This window comes from Arachis hypogaea, chromosome 12, assembly GCF_003086295.3.
Source record: "Arachis hypogaea cultivar Tifrunner chromosome 12, arahy.Tifrunner.gnm2.J5K5, whole genome shotgun sequence".
Lineage (NCBI taxonomy): Eukaryota > Viridiplantae > Streptophyta > Magnoliopsida > Fabales > Fabaceae > Arachis > Arachis hypogaea.
Genome location: NC_092047.1, coordinates 94816122 through 94827565, shown reverse-complemented (window position 1 = coordinate 94827565; position 11444 = coordinate 94816122). Strand labels below are relative to the sequence as shown.

The 11444-nt window shown below is 37.3% G+C and overlaps 1 long non-coding RNA gene and 1 other non-coding gene across 3 annotated transcripts; one reads left to right on the top strand and one right to left on the bottom strand.

The window, feature by feature from the left end:
* Positions 1-1702: 1702 nt before the first annotated feature.
* Positions 1703-1810, bottom strand: LOC112731931 (small nucleolar RNA R71). Its single transcript, XR_003167679.1, has one exon. It is a non-coding gene; the product is annotated as a small nucleolar RNA R71 (small nucleolar RNA).
* A 7126-nt stretch (positions 1811-8936) lies between these two features.
* Positions 8937-10728, top strand: LOC112729337 (uncharacterized). 2 transcript variants are annotated; one of them, XR_011869173.1, is made up of 4 exons: positions 8937-9032; positions 9147-9368; positions 10032-10102; positions 10478-10728. It is a non-coding gene; the product is annotated as an uncharacterized lncRNA (long non-coding RNA). The 2 variants fall into 2 exon arrangements; XR_003166490.3 differs by lacking the exon at positions 8937-9032 and having other exon boundaries at positions 9044-9368.
* Positions 10729-11444: the final 716 nt, after the last annotated feature.

The following is an 11444-nucleotide window of genomic DNA, read 5'->3' as shown; positions in this document are numbered from 1 at the left end:
ACTCATCACCATTCTCACCTATGAACGCGTGCCTGACAACCACTTCCATTCTACATGAAAATAAGCTTGAATGCATATCTCTTAGCCTCTATTCCTTAAGATCAGAGTCTTCGTGGTATAAGCTAGAATCAATTGGCAGCATTCTTGAGATCCGGAAAGTCTAAACCTTGTCTGTGGTATTTCGAGTAGGATATGGGATGGGATGACTGTGACGAGCTTCAAACTCGCGAGTGTTGGGCGTAGTGACAGACGCAAAAGGATCAATGGATCCTATTCCAACATGAGTGAGAACCGACAGATGATTAGCCGTGCGGTGACAGCGCATTTGGACCATTTTCACTGAGAGGACGGACGGTAGCCATTGACAACAGTGATCCTCCAACATACAGCTTGCCATTGAAAGGAGTATGAATGATTGAATGAAGGCAGTAGGAAAGCAGATATTCAGAAGGAGCAAAGCATCTCCATACGCTTATCTGAAATTCTCACCAATGAATTACATAAGTATCTCTATCTTATCTTAGATTTTATTTATCTTTTAATTATCAAAACCTCATAACCATTTGAATCTGCCTGACTGAGATTTGCAAGATGACCATAGCTTGCTTCAAGCCGACAATCTCCGTGGGATCGACCCTTAGTCACGTAAGGTTTATTACTTGGACGACCCAGTGCACTTGCTGGTTAGTTGTGCGAAGTTGTGAAAAGGAGTTGAGATTACAATCGTGCGTACCAAGTTTTTGGCGCCGTCGCCGGGGATTGTTCGAGTTTGGACAACTGACGGTTCATCTTGTTGCTCAGATTAGGTAATTTTATTTTATTTTTAACCTTTTTATTTTTGAAAAAAATAATAAAATAAATAAATTATTCTATGTCTTCAGAATTTTTAAGAATGAATTCTAGAGTTTCATGATGATCTATTGAAGTCTGGCTGGCTGTGAAGCCATGTCTAATCTTTTGGACCGAGGTTTCAACTTATCATCACAAGAGCTTGTTGATTTCTATCAATCTTGCTGTTGAATGTAATGATCTACTAAAGCTTGGCTGGCCATTGGCCATGTCTAGTGTTTTGGACCGAAGCTTTCACTGAAAGCTTGGCTGGCTAGTAAGCCATGTCTAAATTCCTAGACCGGAGTTTTTAGACTAACATTGCATGATTCCTGGAATTCCTATTAAAAATTTTGAATTTATTTATTTTCTTTTTCAAAATAATTTTCGAAAAATCCAAAAAAAAATAATAAAATCATAAAAACAAAAAAAAATTTGTGTTTCATCTTTGAGTAGAGTGTCAAATTTTAAGTTTGGTGTCAATTGCATCTTTTTAATTTCCTAAAAGTTTTCGAAAATTCATGCATGTGTCCTTCATAATCTTCAACTTGTTCTTGATGATTTTCTTTGTTTGATCTTTGCATTTTCATGTTTTGTGTCTTTTCTTGTTTTTCATATGCATTTTCAATTTGTTAGTGTCTAAACTTTGAAAATTTCTAAGTTTGGTGTCTTGCATATTTTTCTTTTCTTAAAAATTTTCAAAAATAAGTTCTTGGTGATCATCTTGACATTCAAAGTGTTCTTGGTATTCATCTTGACATTCAAAGTGTTGTTGCAGGCATCATGTGTTTTGATCTTAAATTTTCATGTTTTGAGTCATTTTGATGTTTTTCTCTCTCCTCATTAAAAATTCTTTCCACCTCAAAAGATGATCAAGCTTAGAGTGGAAATCCAAACCTTCAGACAAAAGAAAGGTGAGTCCCTCTATGAAGCTTGGGAAAGATATAAGGAATTGATCAAAAGGTGTCCTTCTAACATGCTTCCAGAATGGAGCATCATATGTATATTCTATGATGGTCTGTCTGAGCTGTCAAAAATGTCATTGGACCATTCTGCAGGAGGATCTCTTTATCTGAAAACCCCTGCAGAAGCTCAGGAACTCATAAATGGTTGCAAATAACCAGTTTATGTACACCTCTGAGAGGAGTCCTGTGAACAATGGGACACCTCAGAAGAAGGGAGTTCTTGAAATTGATACTCTGAATATCATATTGGCTCAGAACAAAATATTGACTCAGCAAGTCAATATGATTTCTCAGAGTCTGAATGGATTGCAAGCTGCATCCAACAGTACTAAAGAAGCATCTTTTGAAGAAGAAGCTTATGATCCTGAGAATCCTGCAATGGCAGAGGTGAATTACATGGGAGAATCCTATGGAAACACCTATAATCCTTCATAGAGAAATCATCCAAATTTCTCATGGAAGGACCAACAGAAGCCTCAACAAGACTTCAACAAATGGTGGAAGAAATAGGCTTAGCAATAGCAAGCCTTTTCCATCATCTTCTCAGCAACAGACAGAGAATTCTGAACAGAGCCATTCTGGCCTGGCAACCATAGTCTCTGATCTATCCAAGACCACACTAAGTTTCATGAATGAAACAAGGTCCTCCATTAGAAATTTGGAGGCACAGGTGGGTCAGCTGAGTAAGAAGATTACTAAAACTCCTCCCAGTACTCTCTCAAGCAATACAGAAGAAAATCCCAAGAGAGAGTGCAAGGCCATAACCATGACCAACATGGCCGAACCTGGAGAGAGTGAGGATGACGTGAGTTCCAGTGAGAAAAGCCTCATGGGACGTCCTCTGGACAGAAAGGAGTTTTCCTTTGAGGAACCAAAGGAATCTGAAGCTCATACAGAGACCATGGAGATTCCATTGAACTTTCTTCTGCCATTCATGAGCTCTGATGAATATTCTTCCTCTGAAGAGGATGAAGACATCACTGAAGAGCAAGTTGCTAAATATCTAGGAGCAATCATGAAGCTGAATGCCAAGTTATTTGGTACTGAGACTTAGGAGGATGAACCCCCTTGTTCACCAATGAACTGAATGCATTAATGAGGCAGACATTACCTCAGAAGAAACTGGATTCCGGAAAATTCTTCATACCTTGTACCATAGGCACCATGACCTTTGAGAAGGCTCTATGTGACCTGGGGTCAGGGATAAACCTCATGTCACTCTCTGTAATGGAGAAACTGGGAATCTTTGAGGTACAAGCTGTAAGAATCTCACTAGAGATGGCAGACAAATCAATGAAACAGACTTATGAACTAGTAGAGGACGTGCTAGTGAAGGTTGAAGGCCTTTACACCCCTGCTGATTTCATAATCCTAGACACTGGGAAGGATGAGGATTAATCCATCATCCTTGGCAGACCCTTCCTAGCCACAACAAAAGCTGTGATTGATGTTGACAGAGGAGAGTTGGTCCTTAAGTTGAATGAGGACTACCTTGTATTCAAGACTCAAGGTTCTCCTTCTGTGACCATGGAGAGGAAGCATAAAAAGCCTCTCTCAATACAGAGTCAAACAAAACCCCCACATTCGAACTCTAAATTTGGTGTTGGGAGGCCACAACCAAACTCTAAGTTTGGTGTTGAAAGGCGACAACCAAAATCTAAGTTTGGTGTTGAGAGGCCCCAACCCTGCTCTGACTATCTGTGAGGCTCCATGAGAGCTCACTGTCAAGCTATTGACATTAAAGAAGCACTTATTGGGAGGCAACCCAATGTTATTTAATTATATCTATTTAGTTTCCATTGTCATTTGATGTTTTCTTTAGGTTGATGATCATGTAAAGTCACAAAAATAACTGAAAAATAAAAAAAGAATGAAAAATAGCATTAAAAATAGCTCACCCTGGAGGAAGAGCTTACTGGCGTTTAAACGCCAGTAAGAGTAGCAGAATGGGCGTTAAACGCCCAGTCTGGCACCATTCTGGGCGTTTAACGCCAGAAATAGGCACCAGACTGGCGTTTAACGCCAAAACAGGGCACCAAGTTGGTGTTAAACACCAAGAAAGGGAGAAAAGCTGGCGTTAAACGCCAGAAACAAGCAGCAACCTGGCGTTTAACGCCAGAATTGCACTCTAAGGGCGTTTTGCACGCCTAAATGGAGCAGGGATGCTAAGTCTTTGACCCCTCAGGATCTGTGAACCCCACAGGATCCCTACCTACCCCACCTCTTCTTCTCTCCTCTTCACACCTTTCCATAACACTCTTTCCCAAAATACCCTTCACCTATCAAATCTTACCCTCTTCCCCAAATACCCTTCACCAATCACCTCATTCACTTTTCCCCAAAATACCACCTACCTTCAAATTCAAAACACTTTTTTCCTTCCAAAACCAAACCCCAAATACACGAACTAAGCCTCCCCCCACTCCTATATATACCCTCGTCACTCCTTCAATTTCACACATCACAAACACCTTATACCCCCTTGGCCGAACTCACCCTCACCCTCCATCTCCTCCATTTTCTTCTTCTTCTCCTTTATTCTTTCTTCTTTGCTCGAGGACGAGCAAACACTTTAAGTTTGGTGTGGTAAAAGCATTGCTTTTTGTTTTTCCATAACCATTTATGGCACATAAGGCCGGAGAAACCTCTAGAAAGAGGAAAGGGAAGGCAAAAGCTTCCACCTCCGAGTCATGGGAGATGGAGAGATTCATCTCAAAGGTCTATCAAGACCACTTCTATGAAATTGTGGCCAAGAAGAAGGTGATCCCTAAGGTCCCTTTCAAGCTCAAAAGGAGTGAGTATCCGGAGATCCGACACGAGATTAGAAGAAGAGGATGGGAAGTTCTCTCCAATCCTATTCAACAAGTCAAAATCTTAATGGTTCAAGAGTTCTATGCAAACGCATGGATCACTAGGAACCATGATCAAAATATGAACCCGAATCCAAAGAATTGGCTTACAATGGTTCGGGGAAAATACTTAGATTTTAGTATGGAAAATGTAAGGTTGGCGTTTAACTTGCCAATGATGCAAGAAAACGCACGCTCTTACACTAGAAGGGTCAACTTTGATCAAAGGTTGGACCAAGTCCTCATGGACATATGTGTGGAAGGAGCTCAATGGAAAAGTGACTCAAGAAGCAAACCGGTTCAATTGAGAAGACCAGACCTTAAGCCTGTAGCTAGAGGATGGTTGGAGTTCATCCAACGCTCTATCATTCCTACTAGCAATCGATCCGAAGTAACTGTGGATCTGGCTATCATGATCCATAGTATCATGATTGGGGAAGAAGTGGAAGTTCATGAGATTATACCTCAAGAACTCTACAAGGTGGCTGACAAGTCCTCCACTTTGGCAAGGTTAGCCTTTTCTCACCTCATTTGTCACCTCTGTAATTCGGCTGGGATTGTCATAGAGGGAGACATCCTCACTGAAGAGGACAAGCCCATCACTAAAAAGAGGACGGAGCAAACAAGAGAGCCCACTCATGGACCTCAACAAGAGCATGAGAAAATTCCTCATCATGAAATCCCTGAGATGCCTCAAGGGATGCACTTTCTTCCACAAAATTATTGGGAGCAAATTAACACCTCCCTAAGAGAATTAAGTTCCAACATGGGACAACTAAGAGTGGAGCACCAAGAGCATTCCATCATTCTCCATGAGATTAGAGAAGATCAAAGAGCTATGAGGGAGGAGCAACAAAGGCAAGGAAGAGACATAGAGGAGCTCAAGAGTACCATTGGTTCTTCAAGAGGAAGAAGACGCCACCCTCACTAAGGTGGACCCGTTCTTTAATCTCCTTGTCTATTTATTTTTTTTCTGTTTTTGTTCTCTATGCTTTATGTTTATTTATGTTTGTGTATTTATTACATGATCATTAGTGTCTAGTGTCTATGCCTTAAAGCTATGAATGTCCTATGAATCCATCACATTTTTTAAATAAAAAAATGTTCTAAATGCAAAAGAACAAGAAGTACATGAATTTCGAATTCATCCTTGAGATTAGTTTAATTATTTTGATGTGGTGACAATACTTTCTGCTTTCTGAATGAATGCTTGAACAGTGCATATTTTTGATAGTGAAGTTTATGAATGTTAAAATTGTTGGCTCTTGAAAGAATAATGAAAAAGGAGAAATGTTATTGATAATCTGAAAAATCACAAAATTGATTCTTGAAGCAAGAAAAAGCAGTGAAAAACAAGGCTTGTGAAAAAAAATGGCGAAAATAAAAGAAAAAAAAAGAAAGAAAAAGAAAAAGCAAGAAGAAAAAAGCCAAGAGCTCTTTAAACCAAAAGGGAAGAGCAAAAAGCCAATAACCCTTTAAAACAAAAGGCAAGAGAAAAAAAAGATCCAAGGCTTTGAGCATTAATGGAAAGGAGGGCCCAAAGGAATAAAATCCTGGCCTAAGCGGCTAAACCAAGCTGTCCCTAACCATGTGCTTGTGGCGTGAAGGTGTCAAGTGAAAAGCTTGAGACTGAGCGGTTAAAGTCGTGATCCAAAGCAAAAAGAGTGTGCTTAAGAACCCTGGACACCTCTAATTGGAGACTCTAGCAAAGTTGAGTCACAATCTGGAAAGGTTCACCCAGTTATGTGTCTGTGGCATTTATGTATCCGGTGGTAATACTAGAAAACAAAGTGCTTAGGGCCACGGCCAAGACTCATAAAGTAGCTGTGTTCAAGAATCAACATACTGAACTAGGAGAATCAATAACACTATCTAAATTCTGAGTTCCTATAGATGCCAATCATTCTGAACTTCAAAGGATAAAGTGAGATGCCAAAACTGTTCAGAGGCAAAAAGCTACTAGTCCCGCTCATCTAATTGGAGCTAAGTTTCATTGATATTTTGGAATTTATAGTATATTCTCTTCTTTTTATCCTATTTGATTTTCAGTTGCTTGGGGACAAGCAACAATTTAAGTTTGGTGTTGTGATCAGCGGATAATTTATACGCTTTTTGGTATTGTTTTTAGGTAGTTTTTAGTATGATTTAGTTAGTTTTTAGTATATAATTATTAGTTTTTAAATAAAAATTACATTTCTGGACTTTACTATGAGTTTTTGTGTTTTTCTGTGATTTCAGGTATTTTCTGGCTGAAATTGAGGGACCTGAGCAAAAATCTGATTCAGAGGCTGAAAAAGGACTGCATATGCTGTTGGATTCTAACCTCCTTGCACTCGAAATAGATTTTCTGGAGCTATAGAAACCCAATTGGTGTGCTCTCAATTGCGTTGGAAAGTAGACATCCTGGGCTTTCCAGCAATATATAATAGTCCATACTTTGCCCGAGTTTTGATAACACAAGCTGGTGTTTGAACGCCCACTTTCTACCCTATGCTGGCGTTAAACGCCAGAACTGGCATAAAAGCTGGAGTTAAACGCCCAAACTGGCACCAAAGCTGGCGTTTAACTCCAAGAAGAGTCTCTACACATGAAAGCTTCAATGTTCAATCCAAGCACACACCAAGTGGGCCCAAGAAGTGGATTTCTGCACTATCTGCACTTAGTTACTTATTTTCTGTAACCCTAGCTACTAGTTTAGTATAAAAACTACTTTTAGTGATTTATTTTATATCCTTGATCAGTTTTATGCTATCATAGATCATATTGTATACGTTTGGAGGCTGGCCTCACGGCCATGTCTGGACCTTCATCACTTATGTATTTTCAACGGTGGAGTTTCTACACCTCATAAATTAAGGTGTGGAGCTCTGATGTTCCTCATGAATTAATGCAAAGTACTATTGTTTTTCTATTCAATTCAAGCTTATTCTTATTCTAAGATATTCATTCACACCCAAGAACATGATGAATGTGATGATTATGTGACACTCATCACCATTCTCACCTATGAACGCGTGCCTGACAACCACTTCCGTTCTGCATGAAAACAAGCTTGAATGCATATCTCTTAGCCTCTATTCCGTAAGATCAGAGTCTTCGTGCTATAAGCTAGAATCAATTGGCAGCATTCTTGAGATCCAGAAAGTCTAAACCTTGTCTGTGGTATTCCGAGTAGGATCTGGGATGGGATGACTGTGACGAGCTTCAAACTCGCGAGTGTTGGGCGTAGTGACAGATGCAAAAGGATCAATGGATCCTATTCCAACATGAGTGAGAACCGACAGATGATTAGCCGTGTGGTGACAGCGCATTTGGACCATTTTCACTGAGAGGACGGACGGTAGCTATTAACAACAGTGATCCCCAACATACAGCTTGCCATGGAAAGGAGTATGAATGATTGAATAAAGGCAGTAGGAAAGCAGAGATTCAGAAGGAGCAAAGCATCTCCATACGCTTATCTGAAATTCTCACCAATGAATTACATAAGTATCTCTATCTTATCTTAGATTTTATTTATCTTTTAATTATCAAAACCTCATAATCATTTGAATCTGCCTGACTGAGATTTGCAAGATGACCATAGCTTGTTTCAAGCTGACAATCTCCGTGGGATCGACCCTTAGTCACGTAAGGTTTATTACTTGGACGACCCAGTGCACTTGCTGGTTAGTTGTGCGGAGTTGTAAAAAGGAGTTGAGATTACAATCGTGCGTACCAAATTTTTGGCGCCGTTGAGATCACAATTTCGTGCACCAGATGTCTTAAGCATAAAATAATTGTTGATGTATTATTGTCCTTGTTGTTTGATTATAATGTAAATGTTTGATGTATTGCTGCCCTTATTCTATGATGATCATGATGAGATATGTGCTTGTCTGATGATGATGAAGCTACTGAATTCTATTCTTATTATGCAGATTTTAATGTTTGTCTTCATGAAAATAGTTTATTTTTTCATCATTAAACGGAAAATTTCTTCTATCTCACTCCATCATTATAATTAAGAACTAGATACTAGTTAATTACTCTACTTAATTTAGATAAAACTTTTTCTTACTATGTACTTGTCTTCGTAGCAATAACAAAGAGTTTTTATGTTACTCTGTGCTAGTAGTACACACAACTTAATATTATAAGTTTATAATAGTGTTTATCATTATTTTGTGACCTAAAAGAAAAGCAGAAAAAAACAAAAAGGGAGGGGGGAACGGAGGGGCACTTTTGGAGTTTTGGAGGCTTGTTGTATTCATATATGCTGAGAAAAATGTCTTCCTTTTGTTCAATACCATTTGACTTTTCTTCTTCTTTATTGGTGTAATGATATAAATAAGACAAACCAGATATAACATACCTTTATTATAGTTAGCTTCAAATACGTGGTGTGTAGGTAATTGCTTTAATTTTATTTTATTTTCAATAATAATATACTTCCTCCATAATATATGCAAGGGAACCATTGAGCATAGATTAATTGTTTGATATTAATGAATAATTTTCATAGGACTAGATGCCCTTGCAATTGCAAAACGTGAAGGTTCTCAAAATGATGGAGTGTTCAGGGTCCCGAAACCAAGGACAATTTCTATTGCAGCATATGCAGAGGGTGAAGATAAGTCTGAGTCTACTGTTATTAAGGATGAAAGCGGGCTTGATGGAACTGCTAGTAAAGACAGACAAGCTAATACGAGATACCAAAAATCAACCAATGAATCATCACAAGCAGGTTATAATTTTTTAAATCAATATCTCTTCATTTTGCTATCATTTGGATTTATTTCTAGGTTTTTTCAGTTGTGAAAGATCAATGTGTAGGAAAAAATATATTGTTCAAAACTCATACTAATGTTGGAAGTTCATGTTATTGTGTTGTGTTAATGGTGCCGTGTTTGAAGTTGCAAATGTATGGCACGTGAATCATCTATCTCAATAGCAATTAGTTTTGTCCTTATATTCATATTTGATGCAAATGAATGCTTTTGGTAGCATTAAGATGGACCTTTAAATTTAGTAATGGATACTCATTGAGGGTTTATGAAGTTGTCACACTTGACACCCATTAAGATAGTTGCTACTATTTAGGGAATTTTGTGTTTTGCTTAATAGGGAGAGAGGGGAGAGGGGTCAGTATTGGAGTTATTGAAGAGGGAGATATAGATAAAATGGTCCTTATAAAGCTTTTTGCAAATACAAAGGGAACATGTGAAAAGCGTTGTTGTACTTACAAAGGCTAATTCAGTTATTATAAAGGAAAAAGTTCAAACTCAACATGTTTAATCTATGCAAAATTATTATTTCAAGTTGTCTTAGATGAAATGTGAATGTGTATGGGTTGTTTGTATGCATAAAAACAATTATCTCAGATGGTTCTTTGACTTTATACATGTAGAAAATTCTGTTACTGAAGATCATGATGGTGATTCATATGGGACTCGTTCAAAGGAGCATCGGGGTTCAAATGTAAGATTATTCTCTCTTTCTCTGGGTTTTTGCTTCATATTTCATGGCCCTATTGTTTTTGCTCTTTTAGGAGAAATATTTAGTTTGTCATGATGTTGTCTTAGTGCCTAGTATATTTTTTGTGAAACTGACCCTTAAATGTATATTTGTTTTATGAAGGACATGAAGAATATTTTTAGTCACTATTGAATATGCCAATGATTGCTTTTGTTAATCTCTGCAATAAATAATCAATACAATATTTTCTGTCCAAAATAAGTGTTCCTACATAGCATTTTCACTGCTAAATATTATATCACTTCTTACTGTTGCTTTCATCAGTTAGCAATTCTTGTCCAATTAAAATATAAAATGCACTAACACAACAATATTTAGAATTATGCAGGGCAGTGGTAAAAAAAATTTTGCTCACAATGGATGATCAGTAATCATGAAGTTTCATATTTTGTAATGAAGTATGTAAAGGAAGTAAATAATGTAATACTTGTTGGAATTGTAATTCATGTATTAGGAATTCATGGGTAGTTGTTATGACTTTGATTTTTGGTATTTTGTTAGAGCATGTCATGTGATCAAACACACTTTTTGGTGACAAGTTTATGAAGGTTGGATTAGTTGATTTAAAATTACTGGTCATTGTCTAAATTTTAAAATTATCTATGAATTTTGTAAGGTTTTATTACGAAGATTAAAAAAGAATAATAGGTTACTAAACAAACTTATAGCCACACTTTAAAAGAGTGATCATATTGTATAGTAGTCAACAACAGTCACATTTTAAAAGCGTAGCCATATCTGGCACATACGGCCATACTTTTAAGCGTGACAATCTATAAAAATATGGCAAAAAATAAAGCGTGAGAATAGGTCACCAAAAACGTGGCGATAGAGCAACCAGCACACTTGCAGATATGACCTTTTCAAAAGCATGCCGGTAGCTCAAAAAGCGTGGCAAAAAATTATTGCTACGTTTTTTCTAATTTTTCGCCATACTTTAAAAGCGTAGAAAAATTGATTTTTTCTTATAGTATGGTGTCCCAAGTTCAATTTAGGGGACTACGATAATGAAATTAGAATTTGAAAGAGCAAATTGGATAAAATTCATGAATCTCAAAAACTACTATAAGAGATTAAAAGTCATTTTCCTCCTATATGACTTGTCTATAATATTACTTTTCATTTTTCATTCTTTTAGTTTTCCTAGTAGTGATAAAAAGAATATTATAATAATAATTTAAAAATAACATATAATAGAATAGTGACAACATTATTAATTAGGAAGTGGATGTCACTCCTAAGTCTTAAACATTATTAATTTAGAGTGGCAATGAATAGAATAAAG